We start from the raw sequence: 13,087 nt of genomic DNA, 5'->3' as shown, positions 1-13,087 counted from the left end.
CCCAGGAATGGTGGTGGCTACCTGCTGCAGCTAATGACTGGGCTGCCTCATAGTTCTTTCTTGGCTTTTCATCATTGCCTGCACCTGTTTATCAGATTCCTTGTATTAAAAACCTCCTCCTTTAAACAATGTGGGGCAGTGTCTGTTTCCTACATTGGACCCTTTTTGAAAAGTCTATTTTAGTAATCTAGCTGTGAGCTAGATTACTGTGGCTGGCTGTGATTGGGATGGAAGGCAAAGAGAGGCATGTAAAAGAAGGAAGGGCTAGAGCAGGGAACCATTAGATGGAAGGGAAGAGTTCAGGAGAAATTAGACAGTTCAGATAACCTGCCTGCCTGTGGAGGAGACAAGCCTTTGGGAGAGGAGCTGGCTTTGGGGTGGAAGCTGTGGGTTTGGTGTTGAGCGTGTCTGAGGAGGTAAACACTTCACTGTTCTTTGCCCTTTGCATTTCCCACTTAAGTGTATTGCGGTTGCAGGAGCATTTCCGGAGTTGCTTTTCTCTCTTGGGAAAGGGTAAAAGAAAGTTCAGAGCAGTGTGTGGCCCAGAAGAAAATGCCCCCAGCAGCTTGCTAGGTCTAGATGTTGTCTCTGCAAGAGCATTGTCTCCAGCCCCACCTTAGCAGCCTTTGTGGAGATGGAATCGGAGGCTGGATGCTCCTGCTCTTTGCCAGTTGGGCAGCAGCTCTCTCCCAAAGGGGCCGAGATGAACAGGCTGTTCCTCTCGCCAGTGCAACATTTGCAAGAGCAGTGCTGTGGGAGGAGATAAAATTGACTTCCAAATGGCCTGCAGAAATCCGGGGACATTTTTGGGACCAGCTTTTAGGTCCAGACTTAATAAGCAAAACAGCTGATATTTTAGGTTTTGATTTCCCTGTGGATTAAGATAATTCAGAGTGAGGATGATCAACTTCACTATGGCAGGCTAGAATCTGCTTCTCAATGTGCTGGGGCGCTGTGGAAAATAGTGATCTCTGAGGGAGAGGAACACTTATACAGCTTCAGGAATAATACCTAGATATATTAGGAAATGACCTTGTTCTACCACTCTTCCTGTCTGCATGCCTGAGGGTTCAAGACCTGAAAAACAAGCATCAGATACATCTTGGCAAATCAGAGAGAGCAGAATATATGGCATTCATGCTGTTTTATATATGTGTTGGTAAATAGAACACACTAATAGATGAAGATGCACAGGAAACACTTCCCAAACTTTCTTTCCAGATACTTTTCAGTCACGTTGTTCAGGTCGAAGGTTCTGGGAAGAAACAGCTAGTTCTCTGACCTGCCTTCTGCAAATATAGCATTTCCTGTTTTGTAGGAACATGGGATTGAAAAATACACAAACCAACTGATTCAAACACTTAAACTCATAATATTCACAAACCTCAATGACTTCTGGTTAAAGCTTTTGTTTACAGGGGGCAGGGAAAGAGAGACACAGAGACAAAGAGGGACAAAGAAAGAGAGGAGGGGCTGGAGGCAGAAAGGAAGGTAGACAGAGACACAGAGAGAAAGAAAGATGTCCTTGGAGCGTCATATGCTATCTGACTTCCAGATAATCTCTAGTTAATTGAATGACTTATTCATTTGAATCTTAAAAGCATTGATATTCTACAGTTTCCCAAACTTTTTATTTTCTGTGTTTTTTTTTTTTTCTGACTCTGAATGGATTAGATTGGATGGGAGGAAACCATTTACATTATGTCCACCAAAATACGGTGAGGAGAGGCATGTTTCTTCTTAGGTTGATGTTAATAAATCCTTTTATCATTAATAAAGCCTTTTATCTCATAACAACCCAGATAATGTACAATTGAAATCAACTGCTGATCTCAGGGAGCAGGCAGATTTTTTTGATAGGGGTTGTGTAGCCAGTTTCATGTCTTCCTTTCCTTTTTAATAAATGGTGAAAGCTCCGGTGCTGTCATAAAATCGCATTTATTTGTAGTGATGGGGATGATGCTCATCCCTGTTTCATCACCCTGAGCAGCGATCACACAAACACAATGGAACCTGATGTGCTGGCAGCCTCTGCTCATTACAGCTTTCCAGCCAATGTCCTCACTCACGGCTGGAAGTCAAGTGGTGGACTGGTTCCAAGTAGGAAAGGAAAATAATTGGCTTTGGAAAGAAAGGGATTGTTAACATTTCCATATGAAATTCCCACCACTTCTCATCTTCAGATTGGGAGGTGGTTACACTAAGATGCCTCTATTTCAATTTTGAATTTCAAACTATTTAAAGAAATGGAGAAATTATTGTAGGCAACAGCCCTTTCAATAACATTTCCTTGTCTCTATGTTGTTTATTAAATTATTAATTATCTGCTAATTAAAAATAATGAGAAATTCTAGTAATAACATTTTTCATCAAGTGAGTCTTTTGGTTAAAGAATTTTTCCCTGTTCTTAAAAGGAAGTGCCTTTGGGGGGAGGAAATAAAGACAATATATGTGAAAAGCTTATATAACAGAGCCTGGCACAGAGAATCATAGTAGCTGTTTCATCTTTCATTATTTTTGTGGTGTTTGCTTTTGTGACGATTAGCACTTGGCAGCCTGCTAACTGCATTACTAAATTTTGTCTTCATGGAGTAGCTCCTGACTAATGACTGAGACCTCGCTGATTAGACAGATTAGTTGGAGGCTGCTGACATTCATTTGACACTGGGATACCACATTTGATAGCTGCACAGCTTTAATATCAATAAAAAAATAATTCTGTTTCAACCATTGCTATCCGTAATCCTTGATTTTGGCTTTTTAATAAAAATAGGTTTTTGCTTGAGGATATAACACCTGTTGAGCTGTTGACAGAAACTGCACCTGGCATTCTGTGGGTTCCCTGGTAAAAACACAGGGATCTTCATGTTTCATTATATTTTTAATAATACTAAGTAAGTAGAAGAATTAAACCTATGAATCATTATAGAACTGCTTTTCTTAATGGAGATGTGCCTCTTTATCTCTTGGTAATTAATACTTTTTGGTTCTAAATTATAATCCTTGATGTAATAAAGTTCCTTTCAGAATTATGAAGAACTCATTTTGCAGTGGAGAGGTTTGTAACACAGGTGATCCAGGGAAGAAGGTGTTCCAGGCTCTTGGAAGCTTCATTGAAGAAGAGGAGGAGCTAGTTGGGAGCTAGTTGGGATGTCTCCAGGTCACCCTTGGCAGTGTGGGAAGAGGTGGGGAAGAAACTTTCAGTTATTTACTGTGTATGAAGTTGCTTTAGAAAGTTCATAGAAAATAGAATTGAAAGAAAACTGTATTTTGGGGCAAAATTTCTTAAAATCCATTCATAGTTATTTTATGGTTCTTATTTACCATGAGCTTTATGAAGACCCCTATATGCACTGATTTCAAAACATTTTGCACTAAAATAAATTTGCCTTGTAATTCAATTTTCCACAAACTTTCTGAAATAGTTCCCTACTAGTTGCTTTGTATACATTGTTTTATTTGATACTCTAAGTACCTCTTTTAAGGCAGGTATTATGCTGATTTGTTAGGCTCAGAGACATGATTTGTCCAATATTGCATGGTGAACAGAGCAACAGTATTAAAAAGAGAAGTTTAACATTAGTTTTGGATACACAGTATATTTTGTGGAAATCCATAAAAATTTATTTCTTATAATTGGTGCACTCTTCTGTATATATGCTACACTTCAATAAAAACAAACACACAAAGACAAATAGGTCTTCCTGACCCAAAGTCTATGCCTTTTTTTCTCTATCATACTCCCTCCAAAGAAGCATCTTATGAATGGAACTTAAAGTACTTTACAACTAATTTCCTCCATCAGTCATAGTCAGGTGTGGCCAGAAATAGTGCTACTCTATTAACTAGACCTGGCATTAAAAATTTAGATATTTCCAAGCTAAGATACATTCAGAGAAGTTCAGTTTCCTAAAGCCTAGGATGCATATGTGCTGGACTTAAAAGATAATTCCAAAATTGTGTTTTGAAAATGCATTAATCTTTTTGAAGAACTGTTCATAATAATGAAAAACTGGGAAAAATTAGAAATATCTATTAAGAGAAATTCAGAGGCCGGCGCCGCGGCTCACTAGGCTAATCCTCCGCCTTGCGGCGCCGGCACACCGGGTTCTAGTCCCGGTCGGGGCGCCAGATTCTGTCCCGGTTGCCCCTCTTCCAGGCCAGCTCTCTGCTGTGGCCAGGGAGTGCAGTGGAGGATGGCCCAGGTGCTTGGGCCCTGCACGCCATGGGAGACCAGGAAAAGCACCTGGCTCCTGGCTCCTGCCATCGGATCAGCGCGGTGCGCTGGCCGCAGCGCGCCGGCCACGGCGGCCATTGGAGGGTGAACCAACGGCAAAAGGAAGACCTTTCTCTCTGTCTCTCTCTCTCACTGTCCACTCTGCCTGTCAAAAAAATTAAAAAAAAAAAAGAGAAATTCAGTAAGTTAATACTTAAATTCCTTAATAACTGACTGTGAATGATGCTGATGATACAGTGTGGGGTAAAAATTCAGATGGAATATTATATTAAGTATGATGACATTTTGTTAATTGTTTTTTGTTTATGTTATATTTGCATTATAATTGGTTAAAAAGATGCTTGCTAAAATAGTCACAGTGATATATCTGCATTTTTTAATATTGGTTGAATTTTATTTTCCTTTAATGTCTTCATGTGTTATTGGTATTTTGTTTCAATTCAATATACAGAAATTTTAGTTTTTAACAAAATTATAACTTTAAGCCAAGATGGCATCCTGTATTAAGCATATTCCTTCTCAAAGTGTCTACTGTGAAGAATAAACACTCAGTGTGTGAGTTCTGACATCTTAAAATGATATTGTATTCTTTTATAGTCAAATCACAGGAAAGCATTTTCAAAGGTAAGAAAGCCATTTCATAAGCAGAAATGCATGCAATTATCAGACTGTCTTCTTTAAGCATGCTTTTGAAAATCATTATGAGGAAAATAGTTTATAATTTTGAAAACAAATATTTTAATTATATCCAATATAAGCAGGTTGCTTTACGTCCTTTTGCCAGTTTTCACAGCAATCTGAATAGCTATTTTACTTATCCGCATATGTGTCATTATTGGCTCAGTTTTTAAAATGTCCCATTCTGTTTAGATTTTAGTATAATGATGAAGTCATATGATTGCTTTATTTTGTTTTATTCTATTTTATTTCATTTCAGTGTCTCCCTTCAAACTTTTTAAAGACAGAATTGAAATCATATAGATTAAATACTCATGCAAAAACAGATAAGAGAGTAGGTTATTATTTCTTTTTTGTCTTTTTCTTAGAGATTTCCAGGGAAGTAACATAAGAGGATCCTGAGTACATCTCTCAATGGATGTCATTAATATATGCTGTTTCATCACCTATAATCCCCAACACAAATCATGAGCTTTGGCTGACTTATATAATTACTGCCCTCTGAACAATCAGCAGTCTTGACAACATTTTTCCCCTTTGGATAAGTAGGTCCTCTTATCTGGAACTCTCTCCTCCACTCCTGTCTGAATTTATCCATCACAAATCACCACAAGCTTTCAGGACACAGAAAGCTCTGTCCCTTGAATATGTATGATTGTGAAAGTGGACAACATGGTAGGACAAAATTCTCTTTATGATTTGTGATTTGATATATATGAAAAGTCTTAAAACATAAAAAGAAAATAAAATATTTATAATTAATAATTCTTATTTATTAGAATGTGTATACAAAGAATCAGGATTTTTTTTCTGGAAAATATGGCTGTTTGATTTGTGTACAAAGATACTTCAAAAGTTCATGAAAGAAGGAACTGAAAGCTATATTTGTTTTGGTGCCAAAAATTTTGAAACCCATGCATTTTTTTTTCTTAATACACATTTTCCATGAGCCTTTTGAAGACCTCTCTTATAGTGCCAGTGAAGCTGATTTTTATATTATATGTTTTACGCTTTGTGAGGCAGGAAAAATGTCTTTGGATTAACTCTCTCTTTTACTTAGCAAGGTGTTTTATTTGGGAAGAAGGAGCACTTTGCGTGCCAGAGAAAGAAGGACCCTGAGGAGTCAGGATATAGTGGGGAAATAATAGTTTGCATGTTGCAGGAGGAGAAAGTTGAGAGGGTACAAGAAGGTGGGACTGGAGCCAATGGTGTCACTGTCACCCTGCCTCTTCCACCCAGGACACACACTCAGAATCTCCAGTAAAGCTGGGAAGTTCTTTAATGTGTGGATTGCTGAGGAAATTAAGCAATGTTTTTTTTATATTTTACGCTTTGCATGCAGTGACCTTGCTGAGAACAGGTAGCCCAAGCAAACAGGAACAGGAGATGCAGGGCACTGGGGAACATTCGTGTTTCAGGGCCTCTGGAAATGCATGTGGGCAGGGCTGTTTGGGCTGTCATGGATGTGGGAGGTGAGCCAGGCCCACGCTGAACCTGATCTCTGAGGTTAGCAGGGCTGCTCGAGGACGTCAGGCTGCATGTCACACGTGGGCAGGGGATGTCCCCTCCCCAGGTACACCTGCAGGGGCGACCTGTGCTGCTGACAGCTTACAGGCCTCTGATATCACTTGGATTTGACTCCTTTGAACAGACGTTTGTGTTTCTTCCCTCTGTCTTCTTAAAAATGAAGAAATCAGAAGTTACCATTTCACTTAAAATGCACACAAATAGAACTTTTTTTTTTTTTTAAAGAAAAGAAACAAATAGAACTTTTGATGTCCTGTCAGTTCATTTCCCACTATCTTCACAATAAAAACTGCACTAAGATTAAGAAACTAAGATAAGGGAAATGGTCCCAAATTCAGCATTCAGCAGAATATCCATGATTTAATTTTTGAAAAATTAGATTATTTTTGAATTAGTGAGTTGAAGCTGTTTCTGTGTTAAGTGTCTGTAGATGTTAAATTTAGTATTGACATAAAAACTCCTGAGTCTGGAGACTACTGAACATTGTAATGTTAAACACACTCCCACTCAAATGAACTGCTTATTGAATTGGTCTCAGATGAACTTTCCTGCCGAGCTGACGCAGTAGTTCTAGAAGAGTTGGAACATTTCAGTATCACAGTTCACCATCATGCTGTTGATTTGTCCACAGAGATAGATCATGGGAGTGCATTGGATACAAGCTCCTAAAATCTTGATGGATTCCTTCCCTCCCCAAACCCACCCCACAAACTTTGATGTAGCACTTAAAAATGAATGTATTTCAAAATGAGGTTTGGAAAATAATTAGGTTCCACTGGCTAGAGATTATTTTTGTTTGTTTTGAAAGATTTATTTGTTTATTTGAAAGTCAGAGTTATAGACAAGGAGAGGCATAGGCAGAGAGAGAGAGAGAGAGAGAGAGAGAGAGAAAGAGAAATCTTCCACCTGGTGGTTCACCCAAATGGCTGCAATGGTCAGGGCTTGGCCAGGCCAAATCCAGGAGCCAGGAGCTTCATCCAGGTCTTCCATATGGATGCAGGGACCCAAGCACTTGGCCCACCTTCTACTGCTTTCTCAGGTACATTAGCAAGGAGCTAGGTTGGAAGTGTAGCAGCTGGGACTCAAATGGCACCCATATGCAATGCCAATGCTGCAGGCAGTGGCTTAACCTACTATACCACAGCACTAGCCCCCAGAGCTTTCTTTCTTACTTTGCTTTTAAAAATTAATGTTGAATTCTTTGTTATAAGACAATGGTAGATTTTATTTTCTAAGGTGAAAAATATCTGTCTTATGTCATCTTCTTTCAAAGTACCTTAGGTAAAAGGAAAATAAGGCATATTAATAGAATTGGCTCAAGATCAGTGCACTGATATTGTTGCATCAAATATTGTGGTTATTAGCAGAAGTCAGCAATTCTATGAAACTTTCTCTTTAACTTCTTTAGTGAGCTGCTTTGGGAACAGATGAGTCCCCACTGGAAGTAAGGATTTCAAATTGGATCTAGTCAAGTGTAGTGATTAGCACTGGGAAATATCCCATTGTGGAACTTTAGTTTCATTTGCTCATGAAAAAAAAAGATAATCAGTAACTATATTAGGAACCTAAAGTATGGCAGAAGATTTGATGTGAAAGGAATGATTACTAAAAGCCATTGATCAGGACTGGCACTGTGGCGTAGTGGGTGGGGCCACAGCCTGTGGTGCTGGCATCCCATATGGGCACCAGTTTGAGTCCTGGCTGCTTCTCTCCTGATCCAGCTCTCTGCTATGGCCTGGGAAAGCAGTAGAAGGTGGCTCAAGTCCTTGGGAGACCCAGAAGAACCTCCTGGCTCCTAGCTTCAGATCAGCACAGCTCCAGCCATTGTGGCTAACTGGGGAGTGAATCAGCGGATGGAAGACCTCTCTCTCTCTCTTTCTGTGTAACTAACTTTCAAGTAAATAAAAACAATCTTTAAAAAAAAATTGATCATAGTTGGGGGGCTACATGCGGAATGTGAAAATTTTATCTAGCACTTTGTTAATTAGTAACTTTCAATGCATTTATACCCTGCAGGTAGAATTTCTTTTGTTTTTTGAATGCTAGAAAATGCTAAGGTTTGTACTGCCTCTACATTGTTAAGGGATGCTGGCCAGGCTAGTGAAGGAGGTGGGCCAGGAGAGGGACAGCTCTAACCAAAGATGGGGATGGGGAGAAGGGGCTGAGGGGAATTGGTGAAACTTACTTCAGTGGTGTATGATCTGGGAAAGTGGGAAATGCTGGTTTAGGAATTATCAGTTCATTCCTCCCTTACAAATAAATGATGAAGGGCAGCAGCTATGTCGATTCTTGCTTTTTCTACTCCATACATATTGCATGATCCTGAGAAAAAAATACATTTCACTGCATGCACGGCAGTGATTGGACTTTAGTAAATGACAGCTCTCTTCCTTTTCATCTGAGTGAATTTAGCAGCTACTGTCCTTGAATCCTCTAGAATCTGCTAAAACTCTAGAGCCTATTTCCCTTGGAAATAAAAGTAGAGATGAAAAGGAAGCCCCACTCTGCTTTAAACCAGCCCTAGGAGTTATGTAATTACCTCACTTACATGTATTCTATTTTAAATGGCAAAGGTTTTCCTTTCTGATAAATCTTGTGCATACAAAAGCAAGTTTTTAGCTACACTAGGGGAGCTCTTGATTTATACAAGGCTATGGTGATGATTTTTTTGTTGCCTGAAGATATCCTTTGTAATGCAAATAGAGCTCCTGTATTAATTATAGTTGAATGAATACTGGACTTTTCTCAAAGTTGCCTATAATTATGTGTCCCTATATTAATTTCTGTAACTCTGGAGTTGTATTAAATTTTACATGGGTGATTCCCTGTTACTTTTCTTGATTTTGTGATACTTTACCTTTTTTCCCCCTTAGCTAACAATGAAGTTTAATGTACTGATGTCAAACTTAAAATTAAGTTAAATTGGAATTAAATACTGAAAAGATATAATTTAAATATCAGACATTCTTAATATGAAACTAAATTTCACATAATTAAATATAGAGACTACTTTCTTTTGTGTACGAAGTTGAATGTCCTTATTTGTATGCAAAGTTCCCTGACCACATGAATTGCTTAGGGTAGGGATACAGTGGCATTTGTTAATAATATATATTCCTTGGCCAGACCTCAAGCCAACTGAATCACATGTGTAGATCCAGGAATATATTATCTTCAAGATCTATCTCATGTGATTCTTGTGATCAGGTAAAATTGGGACCAGGGATGCAATGCAATAGAACTGTAGGATGCATCGGAATTTCCTTTATCTTACTAAAAATCAAAATTTCTGAACCTTGTTCCAGATTCAATGAGTATGGGGTGAGGCCTGCATTTTTAATAAGAATCCTATTTATGTTGTGCTAGTCCAGATATCGAACTTCGGGAACCACGGATGTAATGGAAAGAATGTAGACTTCAGACTCACACTGGGTGACTTTAATATCCTTCGTTCTCTCCCCTCTCTATTTTCAGTATTTTGCATATACTTAAATAAGATCATGCATGCATATGTACATTTTATGCTCTGGAAGTGCATTAAAAGCTATGCTTGATAAATATGGAGTATAGACAGACATTGAGAAGGAAGAGGCAAAAATTAGAGTAAGGAGGAATCTAGTAAATGGGCACAGGAGAGAATGGGTGGCCAGCAAAGTAACGACTGTGTGCTGGAATAACCGCATCCCAGAAAAACAACCTAACCTGAAGCAACTTGTGAATGCAAAGTGAATTTGTTAAAAGTCAAGCTAACCTTGTAAGGAGAAGAAAAATGTCACTTGGCCTTACAAACATGATAGCATTGATTAATTTGAATGCTTTGAATCATTACTGTTGAGATTCTGTATGTTTCAAGAAGAAATAAGGTTAAAATGGAAAAACTATTCACCTGAGAGCCATTTCCCATGTCAGTTGAGGATAAAATAATTGCTACCTGCTCTCCTTACACACATGACAAATAACATATTTGTAAATTTACTTCAGTTCTAATAGGAGAATATATTTATCACATTTAAGGGTTAAGAATCATTATTTAAATATGGTTAGCTTTTCATGGAAGTCAAACATTTCAATTTTTTTTAATTTTTCCTGTCATGAGAAATAAAGACCAATTTGGGTATAAAGTTCCATGGAGAAGCCCTACATTTTAAGGAGATAGTATTTTAAGATATATTTATAAATCTATTTATTTGAGAGAGAGAGAGAGAGAGAGAGAGAGAGAACACCCATGCAATGGATCTCCCATCTGTTGTTGCACTCCCCAAATGCTTGCAACAGCCAGCATATAGGCCAGGCCAAAGCTAGGAGCTAGGAACTCAAAACTGCATCTCCCATGTGAGTGGCAGGGACCTGGAATCTGCATTGGCAGGAAGCTGAAATCAGTGGTAGAGGCAAAACTTGAACTCTGGCACTGTGATAGGAGATGGAAACATCCTAACTGGTATCTTAATCACTGTGCCATAATACCCACCCCATCCCACCCCTGTTCTCATGGAATTTTACACATAAAGTAATGCAAATGAAGAGTCAGATGTCTGTGTTCAAAACTTGGTTCCACCTCTTAGTACAGTGCTCTTGCTGTAGTAATGCTCGGTAAGCTATTAATAGCCATAGCATGTGCTATGGGATTTCTACACGCTCTAATTCAACAAATATGTATTGAATGTCTGTGAGGTGCCATACATAATCCCAGGTGCTAGGGAATTCTGCCACAGGTAGCTCTGGGATACAGTATATGAATAAAAAAGCTAACATACTAGGTGCTAGGGATAGAACCATTAGCAAAACAAAATAAAAAATCCCTATTTCCTCCCAAGTTCCATACAGGACATTATATTCAAATTTGTTCATATTATGCAAGCCCTTAGATTTCCTGACTAGAATTTGATGTTTTAACTATTGCACTGAGCTCCTTAGTTCAATGACTTAACAGAATTTACATGCAACTTAAAAAATTGTTCATTTCTATCCTCTCTTAAACATTAATAGATTTTGTTTATATCACTGGTGCAAGTAACAGTGATCTGTTTTTATTCTCTGTTTTATGTGGTTGTAATTTAAGACTTAATTACAATTAAAATGTATTGAAGTTTATAATTTCTTATAATGAAGAATTCCACTATTTCTAATTTAGTCATTTTCATTTGATTGAGGACAGATTTGACTACATTACTAATTTAGGACACTATTGATTCTTGACTATCTTACCATTTTTATCATTATATTTGTTTGAAAATTGAAGTAAATATTTTTTCCTGGACCAAATTTTATTCTTGCCAGAATCATATTAACTGATTCATATATGACTTTACTTCCTTCTATAGGATTATAACTAAACAAAGATTCAATGAAAGTCCTAACGTTTTGCAGACAAGAGACTACTCATTATGTTCAGGCAAATGAACTGTTGGAACTGATCATTTCCATAGTCCATTTTGTATAGGAAAGATTATGGAGGTAGGGATGTTAGTGGGTTAGGCAGATTTCTTTCTGGCCCAAGGACCAACACAAGTTTGTCTAGGTTGTTTGTGCTCCAATCCATCTGGAGGACTTTTAGCATGATCAGTAGTATAGGTTAGATGAATAGATTTGTCTAGGAACTTGAATATTGAAAAGTAACAGAGCCCCATGGAGTTCAAAACTCAAGGGCAAAAGGATGATAACAGGGGCTGGCGTTGTGGTGTATTGGGTAAAGCCACCTCCTGCAGTGCCAGCATCCCATATGGGAATTGGTTTGAATCCCAGCTGCTTCACTTCTGATCCAGCTCTCTGCTGTGGCCTGGGAAAGAAGTAGAAGATGACCCAAGTCCTTGGGCCCCTGTACCCACGTGGGAGACCCAGAAGAAGCTCTGGGCTCCTGGCTTCAGATTAGCCCAGCTCCAGCTGTTTCGGCCATCTGGGGAGTGAGCCAGTGGATGGAAGACAAACTTGTGTGGGTCCTTGGGCCAGAAAGAAATCTGCCTAACCCACTAACATCCCTACCTCCATAATCTTTCCTATACAAAATGGCCCATGCAAATGATCAGTTTCAACAGTTCATTTGCCTGAAGACAATGAGTAGTCTCTTGTCTGCCTCTCTGTAACTCTGCCTTTCAAATAAATAAATACATCTTTTTTTTTAAAAAAAAAGTACAATTGTGATAGTAAGAAAACACAGTCCTACATATCATAGATACTTTAAATCTAGATACCAAAAACTTCACAGAAAATAATCTAGGATTGCAATGATAATTGGAATGATTCATCATGTGAGATACAAAACCGGTATCTAAAAGAGTACATAAAGTACTATGCCTAGGAGCCTTCAACCCATCTTTTCATCACACTTAGTAATTGTCCAGTCATTAATGACTTGTCTAGGTAAGTAAAATGCTGATTCATAAGGAACCTACACAGAAAATTGAAGCTTCCGAAAATAGGATAGATGAGGAAAATTAAAGACATTAAGATTTGAAATCAAAATAAATCAGGAACAACAAAAATTTAGTCTAAAGAACACACATGATGTACACACACACACACACACACATATGTAGACTCTGCATTGTAGGATGGGGTGGATAAACTCAATATCCTCTAAAATTAGAATACAGAGAAGTTCACTCTAATCATTGAAAGAAATAACGAACTGTTAAAAAGTCAGAATAA

General features: G+C 38.3%; 1 protein-coding gene across 2 annotated transcripts in view; it reads left to right on the top strand.

Moving 5' to 3' along the window:
- The window catches only part of PLCL1 (phospholipase C like 1 (inactive)), a 410,531-nt gene that overhangs the window by 285,638 nt on the left and 111,806 nt on the right, over positions 1 to 13,087 (top strand). The gene's annotated exons all lie outside the window — the stretch shown is intronic.

This window comes from Oryctolagus cuniculus, chromosome 3 (genome assembly GCF_964237555.1).
Source record: "Oryctolagus cuniculus chromosome 3, mOryCun1.1, whole genome shotgun sequence".
Taxonomy (NCBI): domain Eukaryota; kingdom Metazoa; phylum Chordata; class Mammalia; order Lagomorpha; family Leporidae; genus Oryctolagus; species Oryctolagus cuniculus.
This window is presented reverse-complemented; position numbering and strand designations above follow the sequence as displayed.